A 15,250-nucleotide genomic window follows, 5' to 3' on the forward strand; every position below is an offset into this window, starting at 1 on the left:
ATTGCATGAGCACTGAATTTTCGCGCGCGACAAATGTTAAAGTTGTCGTCACAATGTAACTGGTTGATGGCCTATTAATTGAACATTCTTTGCAGTCTGAAGGGAAGGCAAGGGGGATTTTCACTCGCTTTCTCGCTTGGCTAGACGAAAACAAATCACACATACAACTAGAGCTTGTATTCTTCCGTCTACGACCATACCACAGGCGAAAAACCGGGTCCCGTCCGATCCCCGCAGTCAAATCCTGTAGGGCGAGAGTAGTACTTCGCTGGGTGACCGCTTGGGAATTCCTCGTGTTGTAGGCTTCTACTTTATTGATTGCTTTTAGTTTATGGTTGATTCATGAGTTGTTATTTTCTTGCTTGTCCACATTGCATGAGCACTGAATTTTCGCGCGCGACAAATGTTAAAGTTGTCGTCACAATGTAACTGGTTGATGGCCTATTAATTGAACATTCTTTGCAGTCTGAAGGGAAGGCAAGGGGGATTTTCACTCGCTTTCTCGCTTGGCTAGACGAAAACAAATCACACATACAACTAGAGCTTGTATTCTTCCGTCTACGACCATACCACAGGCGAAAAACCGGGTCCCGTCCGATCCCCGCAGTCAAATCCTGTAGGGCGAGAGTAGTACTTCGCTGGGTGACCGCTTGGGAATTCCTCGTGTTGTAGGCTTCTACTTTATTGATTGCTTTTAGTTTATGGTTGATTCATGAGTTGTTATTTTCTTGCTTGTCCACATTGCATGAGCACTGAATTTTCGCGCGCGACAAATGTTAAAGTTGTCGTCACAATGTAACTGGTTGATGGCCTATTAATTGAACATTCTTTGCAGTCTGAAGGGAAGGCAAGGGGGATTTTCACTCGCTTTCTCGCTTGGCTAGACGAAAACAAATCACACATACAACTAGAGCTTGTATTCTTCCGTCTACGACCATACCACAGGCGAAAAACCGGGTCCCGTCCGATCCCCGCAGTCAAATCCTGTAGGGCGAGAGTAGTACTTCGCTGGGTGACCGCTTGGGAATTCCTCGTGTTGTAGGCTTCTACTTTATTGATTGCTTTTAGTTTATGGTTGATTCATGAGTTGTTATTTTCTTGCTTGTCCACATTGCATGAGCACTGAATTTTCGCGCGCGACAAATGTTAAAGTTGTCGTCACAATGTAACTGGTTGATGGCCTATTAATTGAACATTCTTTGCAGTCTGAAGGGAAGGCAAGGGGGATTTTCACTCGCTTTCTCGCTTGGCTAGACGAAAACAAATCACACATACAACTAGAGCTTGTATTCTTCCGTCTACGACCATACCACAGGCGAAAAACCGGGTCCCGTCCGATCCCCGCAGTCAAATCCTGTAGGGCGAGAGTAGTACTTCGCTGGGTGACCGCTTGGGAATTCCTCGTGTTGTAGGCTTCTACTTTATTGATTGCTTTTAGTTTATGGTTGATTCATGAGTTGTTATTTTCTTGCTTGTCCACATTGCATGAGCACTGAATTTTCGCGCGCGACAAATGTTAAAGTTGTCGTCACAATGTAACTGGTTGATGGCCTATTAATTGAACATTCTTTGCAGTCTGAAGGGAAGGCAAGGGGGATTTTCACTCGCTTTCTCGCTTGGCTAGACGAAAACAAATCACACATACAACTAGAGCTTGTATTCTTCCGTCTACGACCATACCACAGGCGAAAAACCGGGTCCCGTCCGATCCCCGCAGTCAAATCCTGTAGGGCGAGAGTAGTACTTCGCTGGGTGACCGCTTGGGAATTCCTCGTGTTGTAGGCTTCTACTTTATTGATTGCTTTTAGTTTATGGTTGATTCATGAGTTGTTATTTTCTTGCTTGTCCACATTGCATGAGCACTGAATTTTCGCGCGCGACAAATGTTAAAGTTGTCGTCACAATGTAACTGGTTGATGGCCTATTAATTGAACATTCTTTGCAGTCTGAAGGGAAGGCAAGGGGGATTTTCACTCGCTTTCTCGCTTGGCTAGACGAAAACAAATCACACATACAACTAGAGCTTGTATTCTTCCGTCTACGACCATACCACAGGCGAAAAACCGGGTCCCGTCCGATCCCCGCAGTCAAATCCTGTAGGGCGAGAGTAGTACTTCGCTGGGTGACCGCTTGGGAATTCCTCGTGTTGTAGGCTTCTACTTTATTGATTGCTTTTAGTTTATGGTTGATTCATGAGTTGTTATTTTCTTGCTTGTCCACATTGCATGAGCACTGAATTTTCGCGCGCGACAAATGTTAAAGTTGTCGTCACAATGTAACTGGTTGATGGCCTATTAATTGAACATTCTTTGCAGTCTGAAGGGAAGGCAAGGGGGATTTTCACTCGCTTTCTCGCTTGGCTAGACGAAAACAAATCACACATACAACTAGAGCTTGTATTCTTCCGTCTACGACCATACCACAGGCGAAAAACCGGGTCCCGTCCGATCCCCGCAGTCAAATCCTGTAGGGCGAGAGTAGTACTTCGCTGGGTGACCGCTTGGGAATTCCTCGTGTTGTAGGCTTCTACTTTATTGATTGCTTTTAGTTTATGGTTGATTCATGAGTTGTTATTTTCTTGCTTGTCCACATTGCATGAGCACTGAATTTTCGCGCGCGACAAATGTTAAAGTTGTCGTCACAATGTAACTGGTTGATGGCCTATTAATTGAACATTCTTTGCAGTCTGAAGGGAAGGCAAGGGGGATTTTCACTCGCTTTCTCGCTTGGCTAGACGAAAACAAATCACACATACAACTAGAGCTTGTATTCTTCCGTCTACGACCATACCACAGGCGAAAAACCGGGTCCCGTCCGATCCCCGCAGTCAAATCCTGTAGGGCGAGAGTAGTACTTCGCTGGGTGACCGCTTGGGAATTCCTCGTGTTGTAGGCTTCTACTTTATTGATTGCTTTTAGTTTATGGTTGATTCATGAGTTGTTATTTTCTTGCTTGTCCACATTGCATGAGCACTGAATTTTCGCGCGCGACAAATGTTAAAGTTGTCGTCACAATGTAACTGGTTGATGGCCTATTAATTGAACATTCTTTGCAGTCTGAAGGGAAGGCAAGGGGGATTTTCACTCGCTTTCTCGCTTGGCTAGACGAAAACAAATCACACATACAACTAGAGCTTGTATTCTTCCGTCTACGACCATACCACAGGCGAAAAACCGGGTCCCGTCCGATCCCCGCAGTCAAATCCTGTAGGGCGAGAGTAGTACTTCGCTGGGTGACCGCTTGGGAATTCCTCGTGTTGTAGGCTTCTACTTTATTGATTGCTTTTAGTTTATGGTTGATTCATGAGTTGTTATTTTCTTGCTTGTCCACATTGCATGAGCACTGAATTTTCGCGCGCGACAAATGTTAAAGTTGTCGTCACAATGTAACTGGTTGATGGCCTATTAATTGAACATTCTTTGCAGTCTGAAGGGAAGGCAAGGGGGATTTTCACTCGCTTTCTCGCTTGGCTAGACGAAAACAAATCACACATACAACTAGAGCTTGTATTCTTCCGTCTACGACCATACCACAGGCGAAAAACCGGGTCCCGTCCGATCCCCGCAGTCAAATCCTGTAGGGCGAGAGTAGTACTTCGCTGGGTGACCGCTTGGGAATTCCTCGTGTTGTAGGCTTCTACTTTATTGATTGCTTTTAGTTTATGGTTGATTCATGAGTTGTTATTTTCTTGCTTGTCCACATTGCATGAGCACTGAATTTTCGCGCGCGACAAATGTTAAAGTTGTCGTCACAATGTAACTGGTTGATGGCCTATTAATTGAACATTCTTTGCAGTCTGAAGGGAAGGCAAGGGGGATTTTCACTCGCTTTCTCGCTTGGCTAGACGAAAACAAATCACACATACAACTAGAGCTTGTATTCTTCCGTCTACGACCATACCACAGGCGAAAAACCGGGTCCCGTCCGATCCCCGCAGTCAAATCCTGTAGGGCGAGAGTAGTACTTCGCTGGGTGACCGCTTGGGAATTCCTCGTGTTGTAGGCTTCTACTTTATTGATTGCTTTTAGTTTATGGTTGATTCATGAGTTGTTATTTTCTTGCTTGTCCACATTGCATGAGCACTGAATTTTCGCGCGCGACAAATGTTAAAGTTGTCGTCACAATGTAACTGGTTGATGGCCTATTAATTGAACATTCTTTGCAGTCTGAAGGGAAGGCAAGGGGGATTTTCACTCGCTTTCTCGCTTGGCTAGACGAAAACAAATCACACATACAACTAGAGCTTGTATTCTTCCGTCTACGACCATACCACAGGCGAAAAACCGGGTCCCGTCCGATCCCCGCAGTCAAATCCTGTAGGGCGAGAGTAGTACTTCGCTGGGTGACCGCTTGGGAATTCCTCGTGTTGTAGGCTTCTACTTTATTGATTGCTTTTAGTTTATGGTTGATTCATGAGTTGTTATTTTCTTGCTTGTCCACATTGCATGAGCACTGAATTTTCGCGCGCGACAAATGTTAAAGTTGTCGTCACAATGTAACTGGTTGATGGCCTATTAATTGAACATTCTTTGCAGTCTGAAGGGAAGGCAAGGGGGATTTTCACTCGCTTTCTCGCTTGGCTAGACGAAAACAAATCACACATACAACTAGAGCTTGTATTCTTCCGTCTACGACCATACCACAGGCGAAAAACCGGGTCCCGTCCGATCCCCGCAGTCAAATCCTGTAGGGCGAGAGTAGTACTTCGCTGGGTGACCGCTTGGGAATTCCTCGTGTTGTAGGCTTCTACTTTATTGATTGCTTTTAGTTTATGGTTGATTCATGAGTTGTTATTTTCTTGCTTGTCCACATTGCATGAGCACTGAATTTTCGCGCGCGACAAATGTTAAAGTTGTCGTCACAATGTAACTGGTTGATGGCCTATTAATTGAACATTCTTTGCAGTCTGAAGGGAAGGCAAGGGGGATTTTCACTCGCTTTCTCGCTTGGCTAGACGAAAACAAATCACACATACAACTAGAGCTTGTATTCTTCCGTCTACGACCATACCACAGGCGAAAAACCGGGTCCCGTCCGATCCCCGCAGTCAAATCCTGTAGGGCGAGAGTAGTACTTCGCTGGGTGACCGCTTGGGAATTCCTCGTGTTGTAGGCTTCTACTTTATTGATTGCTTTTAGTTTATGGTTGATTCATGAGTTGTTATTTTCTTGCTTGTCCACATTGCATGAGCACTGAATTTTCGCGCGCGACAAATGTTAAAGTTGTCGTCACAATGTAACTGGTTGATGGCCTATTAATTGAACATTCTTTGCAGTCTGAAGGGAAGGCAAGGGGGATTTTCACTCGCTTTCTCGCTTGGCTAGACGAAAACAAATCACACATACAACTAGAGCTTGTATTCTTCCGTCTACGACCATACCACAGGCGAAAAACCGGGTCCCGTCCGATCCCCGCAGTCAAATCCTGTAGGGCGAGAGTAGTACTTCGCTGGGTGACCGCTTGGGAATTCCTCGTGTTGTAGGCTTCTACTTTATTGATTGCTTTTAGTTTATGGTTGATTCATGAGTTGTTATTTTCTTGCTTGTCCACATTGCATGAGCACTGAATTTTCGCGCGCGACAAATGTTAAAGTTGTCGTCACAATGTAACTGGTTGATGGCCTATTAATTGAACATTCTTTGCAGTCTGAAGGGAAGGCAAGGGGGATTTTCACTCGCTTTCTCGCTTGGCTAGACGAAAACAAATCACACATACAACTAGAGCTTGTATTCTTCCGTCTACGACCATACCACAGGCGAAAAACCGGGTCCCGTCCGATCCCCGCAGTCAAATCCTGTAGGGCGAGAGTAGTACTTCGCTGGGTGACCGCTTGGGAATTCCTCGTGTTGTAGGCTTCTACTTTATTGATTGCTTTTAGTTTATGGTTGATTCATGAGTTGTTATTTTCTTGCTTGTCCACATTGCATGAGCACTGAATTTTCGCGCGCGACAAATGTTAAAGTTGTCGTCACAATGTAACTGGTTGATGGCCTATTAATTGAACATTCTTTGCAGTCTGAAGGGAAGGCAAGGGGGATTTTCACTCGCTTTCTCGCTTGGCTAGACGAAAACAAATCACACATACAACTAGAGCTTGTATTCTTCCGTCTACGACCATACCACAGGCGAAAAACCGGGTCCCGTCCGATCCCCGCAGTCAAATCCTGTAGGGCGAGAGTAGTACTTCGCTGGGTGACCGCTTGGGAATTCCTCGTGTTGTAGGCTTCTACTTTATTGATTGCTTTTAGTTTATGGTTGATTCATGAGTTGTTATTTTCTTGCTTGTCCACATTGCATGAGCACTGAATTTTCGCGCGCGACAAATGTTAAAGTTGTCGTCACAATGTAACTGGTTGATGGCCTATTAATTGAACATTCTTTGCAGTCTGAAGGGAAGGCAAGGGGGATTTTCACTCGCTTTCTCGCTTGGCTAGACGAAAACAAATCACACATACAACTAGAGCTTGTATTCTTCCGTCTACGACCATACCACAGGCGAAAAACCGGGTCCCGTCCGATCCCCGCAGTCAAATCCTGTAGGGCGAGAGTAGTACTTCGCTGGGTGACCGCTTGGGAATTCCTCGTGTTGTAGGCTTCTACTTTATTGATTGCTTTTAGTTTATGGTTGATTCATGAGTTGTTATTTTCTTGCTTGTCCACATTGCATGAGCACTGAATTTTCGCGCGCGACAAATGTTAAAGTTGTCGTCACAATGTAACTGGTTGATGGCCTATTAATTGAACATTCTTTGCAGTCTGAAGGGAAGGCAAGGGGGATTTTCACTCGCTTTCTCGCTTGGCTAGACGAAAACAAATCACACATACAACTAGAGCTTGTATTCTTCCGTCTACGACCATACCACAGGCGAAAAACCGGGTCCCGTCCGATCCCCGCAGTCAAATCCTGTAGGGCGAGAGTAGTACTTCGCTGGGTGACCGCTTGGGAATTCCTCGTGTTGTAGGCTTCTACTTTATTGATTGCTTTTAGTTTATGGTTGATTCATGAGTTGTTATTTTCTTGCTTGTCCACATTGCATGAGCACTGAATTTTCGCGCGCGACAAATGTTAAAGTTGTCGTCACAATGTAACTGGTTGATGGCCTATTAATTGAACATTCTTTGCAGTCTGAAGGGAAGGCAAGGGGGATTTTCACTCGCTTTCTCGCTTGGCTAGACGAAAACAAATCACACATACAACTAGAGCTTGTATTCTTCCGTCTACGACCATACCACAGGCGAAAAACCGGGTCCCGTCCGATCCCCGCAGTCAAATCCTGTAGGGCGAGAGTAGTACTTCGCTGGGTGACCGCTTGGGAATTCCTCGTGTTGTAGGCTTCTACTTTATTGATTGCTTTTAGTTTATGGTTGATTCATGAGTTGTTATTTTCTTGCTTGTCCACATTGCATGAGCACTGAATTTTCGCGCGCGACAAATGTTAAAGTTGTCGTCACAATGTAACTGGTTGATGGCCTATTAATTGAACATTCTTTGCAGTCTGAAGGGAAGGCAAGGGGGATTTTCACTCGCTTTCTCGCTTGGCTAGACGAAAACAAATCACACATACAACTAGAGCTTGTATTCTTCCGTCTACGACCATACCACAGGCGAAAAACCGGGTCCCGTCCGATCCCCGCAGTCAAATCCTGTAGGGCGAGAGTAGTACTTCGCTGGGTGACCGCTTGGGAATTCCTCGTGTTGTAGGCTTCTACTTTATTGATTGCTTTTAGTTTATGGTTGATTCATGAGTTGTTATTTTCTTGCTTGTCCACATTGCATGAGCACTGAATTTTCGCGCGCGACAAATGTTAAAGTTGTCGTCACAATGTAACTGGTTGATGGCCTATTAATTGAACATTCTTTGCAGTCTGAAGGGAAGGCAAGGGGGATTTTCACTCGCTTTCTCGCTTGGCTAGACGAAAACAAATCACACATACAACTAGAGCTTGTATTCTTCCGTCTACGACCATACCACAGGCGAAAAACCGGGTCCCGTCCGATCCCCGCAGTCAAATCCTGTAGGGCGAGAGTAGTACTTCGCTGGGTGACCGCTTGGGAATTCCTCGTGTTGTAGGCTTCTACTTTATTGATTGCTTTTAGTTTATGGTTGATTCATGAGTTGTTATTTTCTTGCTTGTCCACATTGCATGAGCACTGAATTTTCGCGCGCGACAAATGTTAAAGTTGTCGTCACAATGTAACTGGTTGATGGCCTATTAATTGAACATTCTTTGCAGTCTGAAGGGAAGGCAAGGGGGATTTTCACTCGCTTTCTCGCTTGGCTAGACGAAAACAAATCACACATACAACTAGAGCTTGTATTCTTCCGTCTACGACCATACCACAGGCGAAAAACCGGGTCCCGTCCGATCCCCGCAGTCAAATCCTGTAGGGCGAGAGTAGTACTTCGCTGGGTGACCGCTTGGGAATTCCTCGTGTTGTAGGCTTCTACTTTATTGATTGCTTTTAGTTTATGGTTGATTCATGAGTTGTTATTTTCTTGCTTGTCCACATTGCATGAGCACTGAATTTTCGCGCGCGACAAATGTTAAAGTTGTCGTCACAATGTAACTGGTTGATGGCCTATTAATTGAACATTCTTTGCAGTCTGAAGGGAAGGCAAGGGGGATTTTCACTCGCTTTCTCGCTTGGCTAGACGAAAACAAATCACACATACAACTAGAGCTTGTATTCTTCCGTCTACGACCATACCACAGGCGAAAAACCGGGTCCCGTCCGATCCCCGCAGTCAAATCCTGTAGGGCGAGAGTAGTACTTCGCTGGGTGACCGCTTGGGAATTCCTCGTGTTGTAGGCTTCTACTTTATTGATTGCTTTTAGTTTATGGTTGATTCATGAGTTGTTATTTTCTTGCTTGTCCACATTGCATGAGCACTGAATTTTCGCGCGCGACAAATGTTAAAGTTGTCGTCACAATGTAACTGGTTGATGGCCTATTAATTGAACATTCTTTGCAGTCTGAAGGGAAGGCAAGGGGGATTTTCACTCGCTTTCTCGCTTGGCTAGACGAAAACAAATCACACATACAACTAGAGCTTGTATTCTTCCGTCTACGACCATACCACAGGCGAAAAACCGGGTCCCGTCCGATCCCCGCAGTCAAATCCTGTAGGGCGAGAGTAGTACTTCGCTGGGTGACCGCTTGGGAATTCCTCGTGTTGTAGGCTTCTACTTTATTGATTGCTTTTAGTTTATGGTTGATTCATGAGTTGTTATTTTCTTGCTTGTCCACATTGCATGAGCACTGAATTTTCGCGCGCGACAAATGTTAAAGTTGTCGTCACAATGTAACTGGTTGATGGCCTATTAATTGAACATTCTTTGCAGTCTGAAGGGAAGGCAAGGGGGATTTTCACTCGCTTTCTCGCTTGGCTAGACGAAAACAAATCACACATACAACTAGAGCTTGTATTCTTCCGTCTACGACCATACCACAGGCGAAAAACCGGGTCCCGTCCGATCCCCGCAGTCAAATCCTGTAGGGCGAGAGTAGTACTTCGCTGGGTGACCGCTTGGGAATTCCTCGTGTTGTAGGCTTCTACTTTATTGATTGCTTTTAGTTTATGGTTGATTCATGAGTTGTTATTTTCTTGCTTGTCCACATTGCATGAGCACTGAATTTTCGCGCGCGACAAATGTTAAAGTTGTCGTCACAATGTAACTGGTTGATGGCCTATTAATTGAACATTCTTTGCAGTCTGAAGGGAAGGCAAGGGGGATTTTCACTCGCTTTCTCGCTTGGCTAGACGAAAACAAATCACACATACAACTAGAGCTTGTATTCTTCCGTCTACGACCATACCACAGGCGAAAAACCGGGTCCCGTCCGATCCCCGCAGTCAAATCCTGTAGGGCGAGAGTAGTACTTCGCTGGGTGACCGCTTGGGAATTCCTCGTGTTGTAGGCTTCTACTTTATTGATTGCTTTTAGTTTATGGTTGATTCATGAGTTGTTATTTTCTTGCTTGTCCACATTGCATGAGCACTGAATTTTCGCGCGCGACAAATGTTAAAGTTGTCGTCACAATGTAACTGGTTGATGGCCTATTAATTGAACATTCTTTGCAGTCTGAAGGGAAGGCAAGGGGGATTTTCACTCGCTTTCTCGCTTGGCTAGACGAAAACAAATCACACATACAACTAGAGCTTGTATTCTTCCGTCTACGACCATACCACAGGCGAAAAACCGGGTCCCGTCCGATCCCCGCAGTCAAATCCTGTAGGGCGAGAGTAGTACTTCGCTGGGTGACCGCTTGGGAATTCCTCGTGTTGTAGGCTTCTACTTTATTGATTGCTTTTAGTTTATGGTTGATTCATGAGTTGTTATTTTCTTGCTTGTCCACATTGCATGAGCACTGAATTTTCGCGCGCGACAAATGTTAAAGTTGTCGTCACAATGTAACTGGTTGATGGCCTATTAATTGAACATTCTTTGCAGTCTGAAGGGAAGGCAAGGGGGATTTTCACTCGCTTTCTCGCTTGGCTAGACGAAAACAAATCACACATACAACTAGAGCTTGTATTCTTCCGTCTACGACCATACCACAGGCGAAAAACCGGGTCCCGTCCGATCCCCGCAGTCAAATCCTGTAGGGCGAGAGTAGTACTTCGCTGGGTGACCGCTTGGGAATTCCTCGTGTTGTAGGCTTCTACTTTATTGATTGCTTTTAGTTTATGGTTGATTCATGAGTTGTTATTTTCTTGCTTGTCCACATTGCATGAGCACTGAATTTTCGCGCGCGACAAATGTTAAAGTTGTCGTCACAATGTAACTGGTTGATGGCCTATTAATTGAACATTCTTTGCAGTCTGAAGGGAAGGCAAGGGGGATTTTCACTCGCTTTCTCGCTTGGCTAGACGAAAACAAATCACACATACAACTAGAGCTTGTATTCTTCCGTCTACGACCATACCACAGGCGAAAAACCGGGTCCCGTCCGATCCCCGCAGTCAAATCCTGTAGGGCGAGAGTAGTACTTCGCTGGGTGACCGCTTGGGAATTCCTCGTGTTGTAGGCTTCTACTTTATTGATTGCTTTTAGTTTATGGTTGATTCATGAGTTGTTATTTTCTTGCTTGTCCACATTGCATGAGCACTGAATTTTCGCGCGCGACAAATGTTAAAGTTGTCGTCACAATGTAACTGGTTGATGGCCTATTAATTGAACATTCTTTGCAGTCTGAAGGGAAGGCAAGGGGGATTTTCACTCGCTTTCTCGCTTGGCTAGACGAAAACAAATCACACATACAACTAGAGCTTGTATTCTTCCGTCTACGACCATACCACAGGCGAAAAAACGGGTCCCGTCCGATCCCCGCAGTCAAATCCTGTAGGGCGAGAGTAGTACTTCGCTGGGTGACCGCTTGGGAATTCCTCGTGTTGTAGGCTTCTACTTTATTGATTGCTTTTAGTTTATGGTTGATTCATGAGTTGTTATTTTCTTGCTTGTCCACATTGCATGAGCACTGAATTTTCGCGCGCGACAAATGTTAAAGTTGTCGTCACAATGTAACTGGTTGATGGCCTATTAATTGAACATTCTTTGCAGTCTGAAGGGAAGGCAAGGGGGATTTTCACTCGCTTTCTCGCTTGGCTAGACGAAAACAAATCACACATACAACTAGAGCTTGTATTCTTCCGTCTACGACCATACCACAGGCGAAAAACCGGGTCCCGTCCGATCCCCGCAGTCAAATCCTGTAGGGCGAGAGTAGTACTTCGCTGGGTGACCGCTTGGGAATTCCTCGTGTTGTAGGCTTCTACTTTATTGATTGCTTTTAGTTTATGGTTGATTCATGAGTTGTTATTTTCTTGCTTGTCCACATTGCATGAGCACTGAATTTTCGCGCGCGACAAATGTTAAAGTTGTCGTCACAATGTAACTGGTTGATGGCCTATTAATTGAACATTCTTTGCAGTCTGAAGGGAAGGCAAGGGGGATTTTCACTCGCTTTCTCGCTTGGCTAGACGAAAACAAATCACACATACAACTAGAGCTTGTATTCTTCCGTCTACGACCATACCACAGGCGAAAAACCGGGTCCCGTCCGATCCCCGCAGTCAAATCCTGTAGGGCGAGAGTAGTACTTCGCTGGGTGACCGCTTGGGAATTCCTCGTGTTGTAGGCTTCTACTTTATTGATTGCTTTTAGTTTATGGTTGATTCATGAGTTGTTATTTTCTTGCTTGTCCACATTGCATGAGCACTGAATTTTCGCGCGCGACAAATGTTAAAGTTGTCGTCACAATGTAACTGGTTGATGGCCTATTAATTGAACATTCTTTGCAGTCTGAAGGGAAGGCAAGGGGGATTTTCACTCGCTTTCTCGCTTGGCTAGACGAAAACAAATCACACATACAACTAGAGCTTGTATTCTTCCGTCTACGACCATACCACAGGCGAAAAACCGGGTCCCGTCCGATCCCCGCAGTCAAATCCTGTAGGGCGAGAGTAGTACTTCGCTGGGTGACCGCTTGGGAATTCCTCGTGTTGTAGGCTTCTACTTTATTGATTGCTTTTAGTTTATGGTTGATTCATGAGTTGTTATTTTCTTGCTTGTCCACATTGCATGAGCACTGAATTTTCGCGCGCGACAAATGTTAAAGTTGTCGTCACAATGTAACTGGTTGATGGCCTATTAATTGAACATTCTTTGCAGTCTGAAGGGAAGGCAAGGGGGATTTTCACTCGCTTTCTCGCTTGGCTAGACGAAAACAAATCACACATACAACTAGAGCTTGTATTCTTCCGTCTACGACCATACCACAGGCGAAAAACCGGGTCCCGTCCGATCCCCGCAGTCAAATCCTGTAGGGCGAGAGTAGTACTTCGCTGGGTGACCGCTTGGGAATTCCTCGTGTTGTAGGCTTCTACTTTATTGATTGCTTTTAGTTTATGGTTGATTCATGAGTTGTTATTTTCTTGCTTGTCCACATTGCATGAGCACTGAATTTTCGCGCGCGACAAATGTTAAAGTTGTCGTCACAATGTAACTGGTTGATGGCCTATTAATTGAACATTCTTTGCAGTCTGAAGGGAAGGCAAGGGGGATTTTCACTCGCTTTCTCGCTTGGCTAGACGAAAACAAATCACACATACAACTAGAGCTTGTATTCTTCCGTCTACGACCATACCACAGGCGAAAAACCGGGTCCCGTCCGATCCCCGCAGTCAAATCCTGTAGGGCGAGAGTAGTACTTCGCTGGGTGACCGCTTGGGAATTCCTCGTGTTGTAGGCTTCTACTTTATTGATTGCTTTTAGTTTATGGTTGATTCATGAGTTGTTATTTTCTTGCTTGTCCACATTGCATGAGCACTGAATTTTCGCGCGCGACAAATGTTAAAGTTGTCGTCACAATGTAACTGGTTGATGGCCTATTAATTGAACATTCTTTGCAGTCTGAAGGGAAGGCAAGGGGGATTTTCACTCGCTTTCTCGCTTGGCTAGACGAAAACAAATCACACATACAACTAGAGCTTGTATTCTTCCGTCTACGACCATACCACAGGCGAAAAACCGGGTCCCGTCCGATCCCCGCAGTCAAATCCTGTAGGGCGAGAGTAGTACTTCGCTGGGTGACCGCTTGGGAATTCCTCGTGTTGTAGGCTTCTACTTTATTGATTGCTTTTAGTTATGGTTGATTCATGAGTTGTTATTTTCTTGCTTGTCCACATTGCATGAGCACTGAATTTTCGCGCGCGACAAATGTTAAAGTTGTCGTCACAATGTAACTGGTTGATGGCCTATTAATTGAACATTCTTTGCAGTCTGAAGGGAAGGCAAGGGGGATTATCAATCGCATTCTCGCCGGTCTACACGTCAAATACTAACACATACAACTAGAGCTTGTATTCTTCCGTCTACGACCATACCACAGGCAAGACACCGGGTCCCGTCCGATCCCCGCAGTCAAATCCTGTAGGGCGAGAGTAGTACTTCGCTGGGTGACCGCTTGGGAATTCCTCGTGTTGTAGGCTTCTACTTTATTGATTGCTTTTAGTTTATGGTTGATTCATGAGTTGTTATTTTCTTGCTTGTCCACATTGCATGAGCACTGAATTTTCGCGCGCGACAAATGTTAAAGTTGTCGTCACAATGTAACTGGTTGATGGCCTATTAATTGAACATTCTTTGCAGTCTGAAGGGAAGGCAAGGGGGATTTTCACTCGCTTTCTCGCTTGGCTAGACGAAAACAAATCACATACAACTAGAGCTTGTATTCTTCCGTCTACGACCATACCACAGGCGAAAAACCGGGTCCCGTCCGATCCCCGCAGTCAAATCCTGTAGGGCGAGAGTAGTACTTCGCTGGGTGACCGCTTGGGAATTCCTCGTGTTGTAGGCTTCTACTTTATTGATTGCTTTTAGTTTATGGTTGATTCATGAGTTGTTATTTTCTCGCTTGTCCACATTGCATGAGCACTGAATTTTCGCGCGCGACAAATGTTAAAGTTGTCGTCACAATACAACTGGTTGATGGCCTATTAATTGAACATTCTTTGCAGTTTGAAGGGAAGGCAAGGGGGATTTTCACTCGCTTTCTCGCTTGGCTAGACGAAAACAAATCACACATACAACTAGAGCTTGTATTCTTCCGTCTACGACCATACCACAGGCGAAAAACCGGGTCCCGTCCGATCCCCGCAGTCAAATCCTTTAGGGCGAGAGTAGTACTTCGGTGGGTGACCGCTTAAAAAATTCCTCGTGTTGTAGGCTTCTACTTTATTGATTGCTTTTAGTTTATGGTTGATTCATGAGTTGTTATTTTCTTGCTTGTCCACATTGCATGAGCACTGAATTTTCGCGGGCGACAAATGTTAAAGTTGTCGTCACAATGTAACTGGTTGATGGCCTATTAATTGAACATTCTTTGCAGTCTGAAGGGAAGGCAAGGGGGATTTAAACTCACTTTCTCGCTTGGCTAGACGAAAACAAATCACACATACAACTAGAGCTTGTATTCTTCCGTCTACGACCATACCACAGGCGAAAACCGGCGTCCCGTCCGATCCCCGCAGTCAAATCCTGTAGGGCGAGAGTAGTACTTCGCTGGGTGACCGCTTGGAATTCTCGTGTTGTAGCCTTCTACTTGATTGATTGCTTTTAGTTTATGGTGATTCATGAGTTGTTATTTTCTTGCTTGTCCACATTGCATGAGCACTGAATTTTCGCGCGCGACAAATGTTAAAGTGTCGTCACAATGTAACTGGTTGATGGCCTATTAATTGAACAT

General features: G+C 45.1%; 39 non-coding genes and 2 pseudogenes across 39 annotated transcripts; all 41 read left to right on the forward strand.

The window, feature by feature from the left end:
- The first annotated feature begins 186 nt into the window (after positions 1-186).
- Positions 187-305, forward strand: LOC137989613 (5S ribosomal RNA). Its single transcript, XR_011120926.1, has one exon. It is a non-coding gene; the product is annotated as a 5S ribosomal RNA (ribosomal RNA).
- Positions 306-556: 251 nt separating this feature from the next.
- LOC137989614 (5S ribosomal RNA) lies at positions 557-675 on the forward strand. The gene has a single exon (XR_011120927.1). It is a non-coding gene; the product is annotated as a 5S ribosomal RNA (ribosomal RNA).
- Positions 676-926: 251 nt separating this feature from the next.
- On the forward strand, positions 927-1,045 carry LOC137989615 (5S ribosomal RNA). Its single transcript, XR_011120928.1, has one exon. It is a non-coding gene; the product is annotated as a 5S ribosomal RNA (ribosomal RNA).
- A 251-nt stretch (positions 1,046-1,296) lies between these two features.
- On the forward strand, positions 1,297-1,415 carry LOC137989616 (5S ribosomal RNA). Its single transcript, XR_011120929.1, has one exon. It is a non-coding gene; the product is annotated as a 5S ribosomal RNA (ribosomal RNA).
- Positions 1,416-1,666: 251 nt separating this feature from the next.
- On the forward strand, positions 1,667-1,785 carry LOC137989617 (5S ribosomal RNA). The gene has a single exon (XR_011120930.1). It is a non-coding gene; the product is annotated as a 5S ribosomal RNA (ribosomal RNA).
- A 251-nt stretch (positions 1,786-2,036) lies between these two features.
- LOC137989618 (5S ribosomal RNA) lies at positions 2,037-2,155 on the forward strand. The gene has a single exon (XR_011120931.1). It is a non-coding gene; the product is annotated as a 5S ribosomal RNA (ribosomal RNA).
- Positions 2,156-2,406: 251 nt separating this feature from the next.
- On the forward strand, positions 2,407-2,525 carry LOC137989619 (5S ribosomal RNA). The gene has a single exon (XR_011120932.1). It is a non-coding gene; the product is annotated as a 5S ribosomal RNA (ribosomal RNA).
- Positions 2,526-2,776: 251 nt separating this feature from the next.
- LOC137989620 (5S ribosomal RNA) lies at positions 2,777-2,895 on the forward strand. The gene has a single exon (XR_011120933.1). It is a non-coding gene; the product is annotated as a 5S ribosomal RNA (ribosomal RNA).
- A 251-nt stretch (positions 2,896-3,146) lies between these two features.
- Positions 3,147-3,265, forward strand: LOC137989622 (5S ribosomal RNA). Its single transcript, XR_011120935.1, has one exon. It is a non-coding gene; the product is annotated as a 5S ribosomal RNA (ribosomal RNA).
- Positions 3,266-3,516: 251 nt separating this feature from the next.
- On the forward strand, positions 3,517-3,635 carry LOC137989623 (5S ribosomal RNA). The gene has a single exon (XR_011120936.1). It is a non-coding gene; the product is annotated as a 5S ribosomal RNA (ribosomal RNA).
- A 251-nt stretch (positions 3,636-3,886) lies between these two features.
- Positions 3,887-4,005, forward strand: LOC137989625 (5S ribosomal RNA). The gene has a single exon (XR_011120937.1). It is a non-coding gene; the product is annotated as a 5S ribosomal RNA (ribosomal RNA).
- Positions 4,006-4,256: 251 nt separating this feature from the next.
- Positions 4,257-4,375, forward strand: LOC137989626 (5S ribosomal RNA). Its single transcript, XR_011120938.1, has one exon. It is a non-coding gene; the product is annotated as a 5S ribosomal RNA (ribosomal RNA).
- A 251-nt stretch (positions 4,376-4,626) lies between these two features.
- On the forward strand, positions 4,627-4,745 carry LOC137989627 (5S ribosomal RNA). The gene has a single exon (XR_011120939.1). It is a non-coding gene; the product is annotated as a 5S ribosomal RNA (ribosomal RNA).
- A 251-nt stretch (positions 4,746-4,996) lies between these two features.
- Positions 4,997-5,115, forward strand: LOC137989628 (5S ribosomal RNA). Its single transcript, XR_011120940.1, has one exon. It is a non-coding gene; the product is annotated as a 5S ribosomal RNA (ribosomal RNA).
- A 251-nt stretch (positions 5,116-5,366) lies between these two features.
- On the forward strand, positions 5,367-5,485 carry LOC137989629 (5S ribosomal RNA). Its single transcript, XR_011120941.1, has one exon. It is a non-coding gene; the product is annotated as a 5S ribosomal RNA (ribosomal RNA).
- Positions 5,486-5,736: 251 nt separating this feature from the next.
- Positions 5,737-5,855, forward strand: LOC137989630 (5S ribosomal RNA). Its single transcript, XR_011120942.1, has one exon. It is a non-coding gene; the product is annotated as a 5S ribosomal RNA (ribosomal RNA).
- Positions 5,856-6,106: 251 nt separating this feature from the next.
- LOC137989631 (5S ribosomal RNA) lies at positions 6,107-6,225 on the forward strand. The gene has a single exon (XR_011120943.1). It is a non-coding gene; the product is annotated as a 5S ribosomal RNA (ribosomal RNA).
- A 251-nt stretch (positions 6,226-6,476) lies between these two features.
- On the forward strand, positions 6,477-6,595 carry LOC137989632 (5S ribosomal RNA). Its single transcript, XR_011120944.1, has one exon. It is a non-coding gene; the product is annotated as a 5S ribosomal RNA (ribosomal RNA).
- A 251-nt stretch (positions 6,596-6,846) lies between these two features.
- On the forward strand, positions 6,847-6,965 carry LOC137989634 (5S ribosomal RNA). Its single transcript, XR_011120946.1, has one exon. It is a non-coding gene; the product is annotated as a 5S ribosomal RNA (ribosomal RNA).
- Positions 6,966-7,216: 251 nt separating this feature from the next.
- LOC137989635 (5S ribosomal RNA) lies at positions 7,217-7,335 on the forward strand. Its single transcript, XR_011120947.1, has one exon. It is a non-coding gene; the product is annotated as a 5S ribosomal RNA (ribosomal RNA).
- Positions 7,336-7,586: 251 nt separating this feature from the next.
- Positions 7,587-7,705, forward strand: LOC137989636 (5S ribosomal RNA). The gene has a single exon (XR_011120948.1). It is a non-coding gene; the product is annotated as a 5S ribosomal RNA (ribosomal RNA).
- Positions 7,706-7,956: 251 nt separating this feature from the next.
- LOC137989637 (5S ribosomal RNA) lies at positions 7,957-8,075 on the forward strand. The gene has a single exon (XR_011120949.1). It is a non-coding gene; the product is annotated as a 5S ribosomal RNA (ribosomal RNA).
- A 251-nt stretch (positions 8,076-8,326) lies between these two features.
- Positions 8,327-8,445, forward strand: LOC137989638 (5S ribosomal RNA). The gene has a single exon (XR_011120950.1). It is a non-coding gene; the product is annotated as a 5S ribosomal RNA (ribosomal RNA).
- Positions 8,446-8,696: 251 nt separating this feature from the next.
- Positions 8,697-8,815, forward strand: LOC137989639 (5S ribosomal RNA). Its single transcript, XR_011120951.1, has one exon. It is a non-coding gene; the product is annotated as a 5S ribosomal RNA (ribosomal RNA).
- Positions 8,816-9,066: 251 nt separating this feature from the next.
- LOC137989641 (5S ribosomal RNA) lies at positions 9,067-9,185 on the forward strand. Its single transcript, XR_011120952.1, has one exon. It is a non-coding gene; the product is annotated as a 5S ribosomal RNA (ribosomal RNA).
- Positions 9,186-9,436: 251 nt separating this feature from the next.
- On the forward strand, positions 9,437-9,555 carry LOC137989642 (5S ribosomal RNA). Its single transcript, XR_011120953.1, has one exon. It is a non-coding gene; the product is annotated as a 5S ribosomal RNA (ribosomal RNA).
- Positions 9,556-9,806: 251 nt separating this feature from the next.
- On the forward strand, positions 9,807-9,925 carry LOC137989643 (5S ribosomal RNA). Its single transcript, XR_011120954.1, has one exon. It is a non-coding gene; the product is annotated as a 5S ribosomal RNA (ribosomal RNA).
- A 251-nt stretch (positions 9,926-10,176) lies between these two features.
- On the forward strand, positions 10,177-10,295 carry LOC137989644 (5S ribosomal RNA). The gene has a single exon (XR_011120955.1). It is a non-coding gene; the product is annotated as a 5S ribosomal RNA (ribosomal RNA).
- A 251-nt stretch (positions 10,296-10,546) lies between these two features.
- Positions 10,547-10,665, forward strand: LOC137989646 (5S ribosomal RNA). Its single transcript, XR_011120957.1, has one exon. It is a non-coding gene; the product is annotated as a 5S ribosomal RNA (ribosomal RNA).
- A 251-nt stretch (positions 10,666-10,916) lies between these two features.
- On the forward strand, positions 10,917-11,035 carry LOC137989647 (5S ribosomal RNA). Its single transcript, XR_011120958.1, has one exon. It is a non-coding gene; the product is annotated as a 5S ribosomal RNA (ribosomal RNA).
- A 251-nt stretch (positions 11,036-11,286) lies between these two features.
- On the forward strand, positions 11,287-11,405 carry LOC137989655 (5S ribosomal RNA). The gene has a single exon (XR_011120966.1). It is a non-coding gene; the product is annotated as a 5S ribosomal RNA (ribosomal RNA).
- A 251-nt stretch (positions 11,406-11,656) lies between these two features.
- On the forward strand, positions 11,657-11,775 carry LOC137989648 (5S ribosomal RNA). Its single transcript, XR_011120959.1, has one exon. It is a non-coding gene; the product is annotated as a 5S ribosomal RNA (ribosomal RNA).
- A 251-nt stretch (positions 11,776-12,026) lies between these two features.
- Positions 12,027-12,145, forward strand: LOC137989649 (5S ribosomal RNA). Its single transcript, XR_011120960.1, has one exon. It is a non-coding gene; the product is annotated as a 5S ribosomal RNA (ribosomal RNA).
- Positions 12,146-12,396: 251 nt separating this feature from the next.
- On the forward strand, positions 12,397-12,515 carry LOC137989650 (5S ribosomal RNA). Its single transcript, XR_011120961.1, has one exon. It is a non-coding gene; the product is annotated as a 5S ribosomal RNA (ribosomal RNA).
- Positions 12,516-12,766: 251 nt separating this feature from the next.
- Positions 12,767-12,885, forward strand: LOC137989651 (5S ribosomal RNA). Its single transcript, XR_011120962.1, has one exon. It is a non-coding gene; the product is annotated as a 5S ribosomal RNA (ribosomal RNA).
- Positions 12,886-13,136: 251 nt separating this feature from the next.
- On the forward strand, positions 13,137-13,255 carry LOC137989652 (5S ribosomal RNA). The gene has a single exon (XR_011120963.1). It is a non-coding gene; the product is annotated as a 5S ribosomal RNA (ribosomal RNA).
- A 251-nt stretch (positions 13,256-13,506) lies between these two features.
- On the forward strand, positions 13,507-13,625 carry LOC137989653 (5S ribosomal RNA). The gene has a single exon (XR_011120964.1). It is a non-coding gene; the product is annotated as a 5S ribosomal RNA (ribosomal RNA).
- Positions 13,626-13,875: 250 nt separating this feature from the next.
- On the forward strand, positions 13,876-13,994 carry LOC137989603 (5S ribosomal RNA). The gene has a single exon (XR_011120917.1). It is a non-coding gene; the product is annotated as a 5S ribosomal RNA (ribosomal RNA).
- Positions 13,995-14,243: 249 nt separating this feature from the next.
- Positions 14,244-14,362, forward strand: LOC137989654 (5S ribosomal RNA). Its single transcript, XR_011120965.1, has one exon. It is a non-coding gene; the product is annotated as a 5S ribosomal RNA (ribosomal RNA).
- A 251-nt stretch (positions 14,363-14,613) lies between these two features.
- LOC137989665 (5S ribosomal RNA) lies at positions 14,614-14,733 on the forward strand (annotated as a pseudogene).
- A 251-nt stretch (positions 14,734-14,984) lies between these two features.
- On the forward strand, positions 14,985-15,101 carry LOC137989667 (5S ribosomal RNA; annotated as a pseudogene).
- Positions 15,102-15,250: the final 149 nt, after the last annotated feature.

This window comes from Montipora foliosa, unplaced genomic scaffold (assembly GCF_036669935.1).
Source record: "Montipora foliosa isolate CH-2021 unplaced genomic scaffold, ASM3666993v2 scaffold_47, whole genome shotgun sequence".
Taxonomy (NCBI): domain Eukaryota; kingdom Metazoa; phylum Cnidaria; class Anthozoa; order Scleractinia; family Acroporidae; genus Montipora; species Montipora foliosa.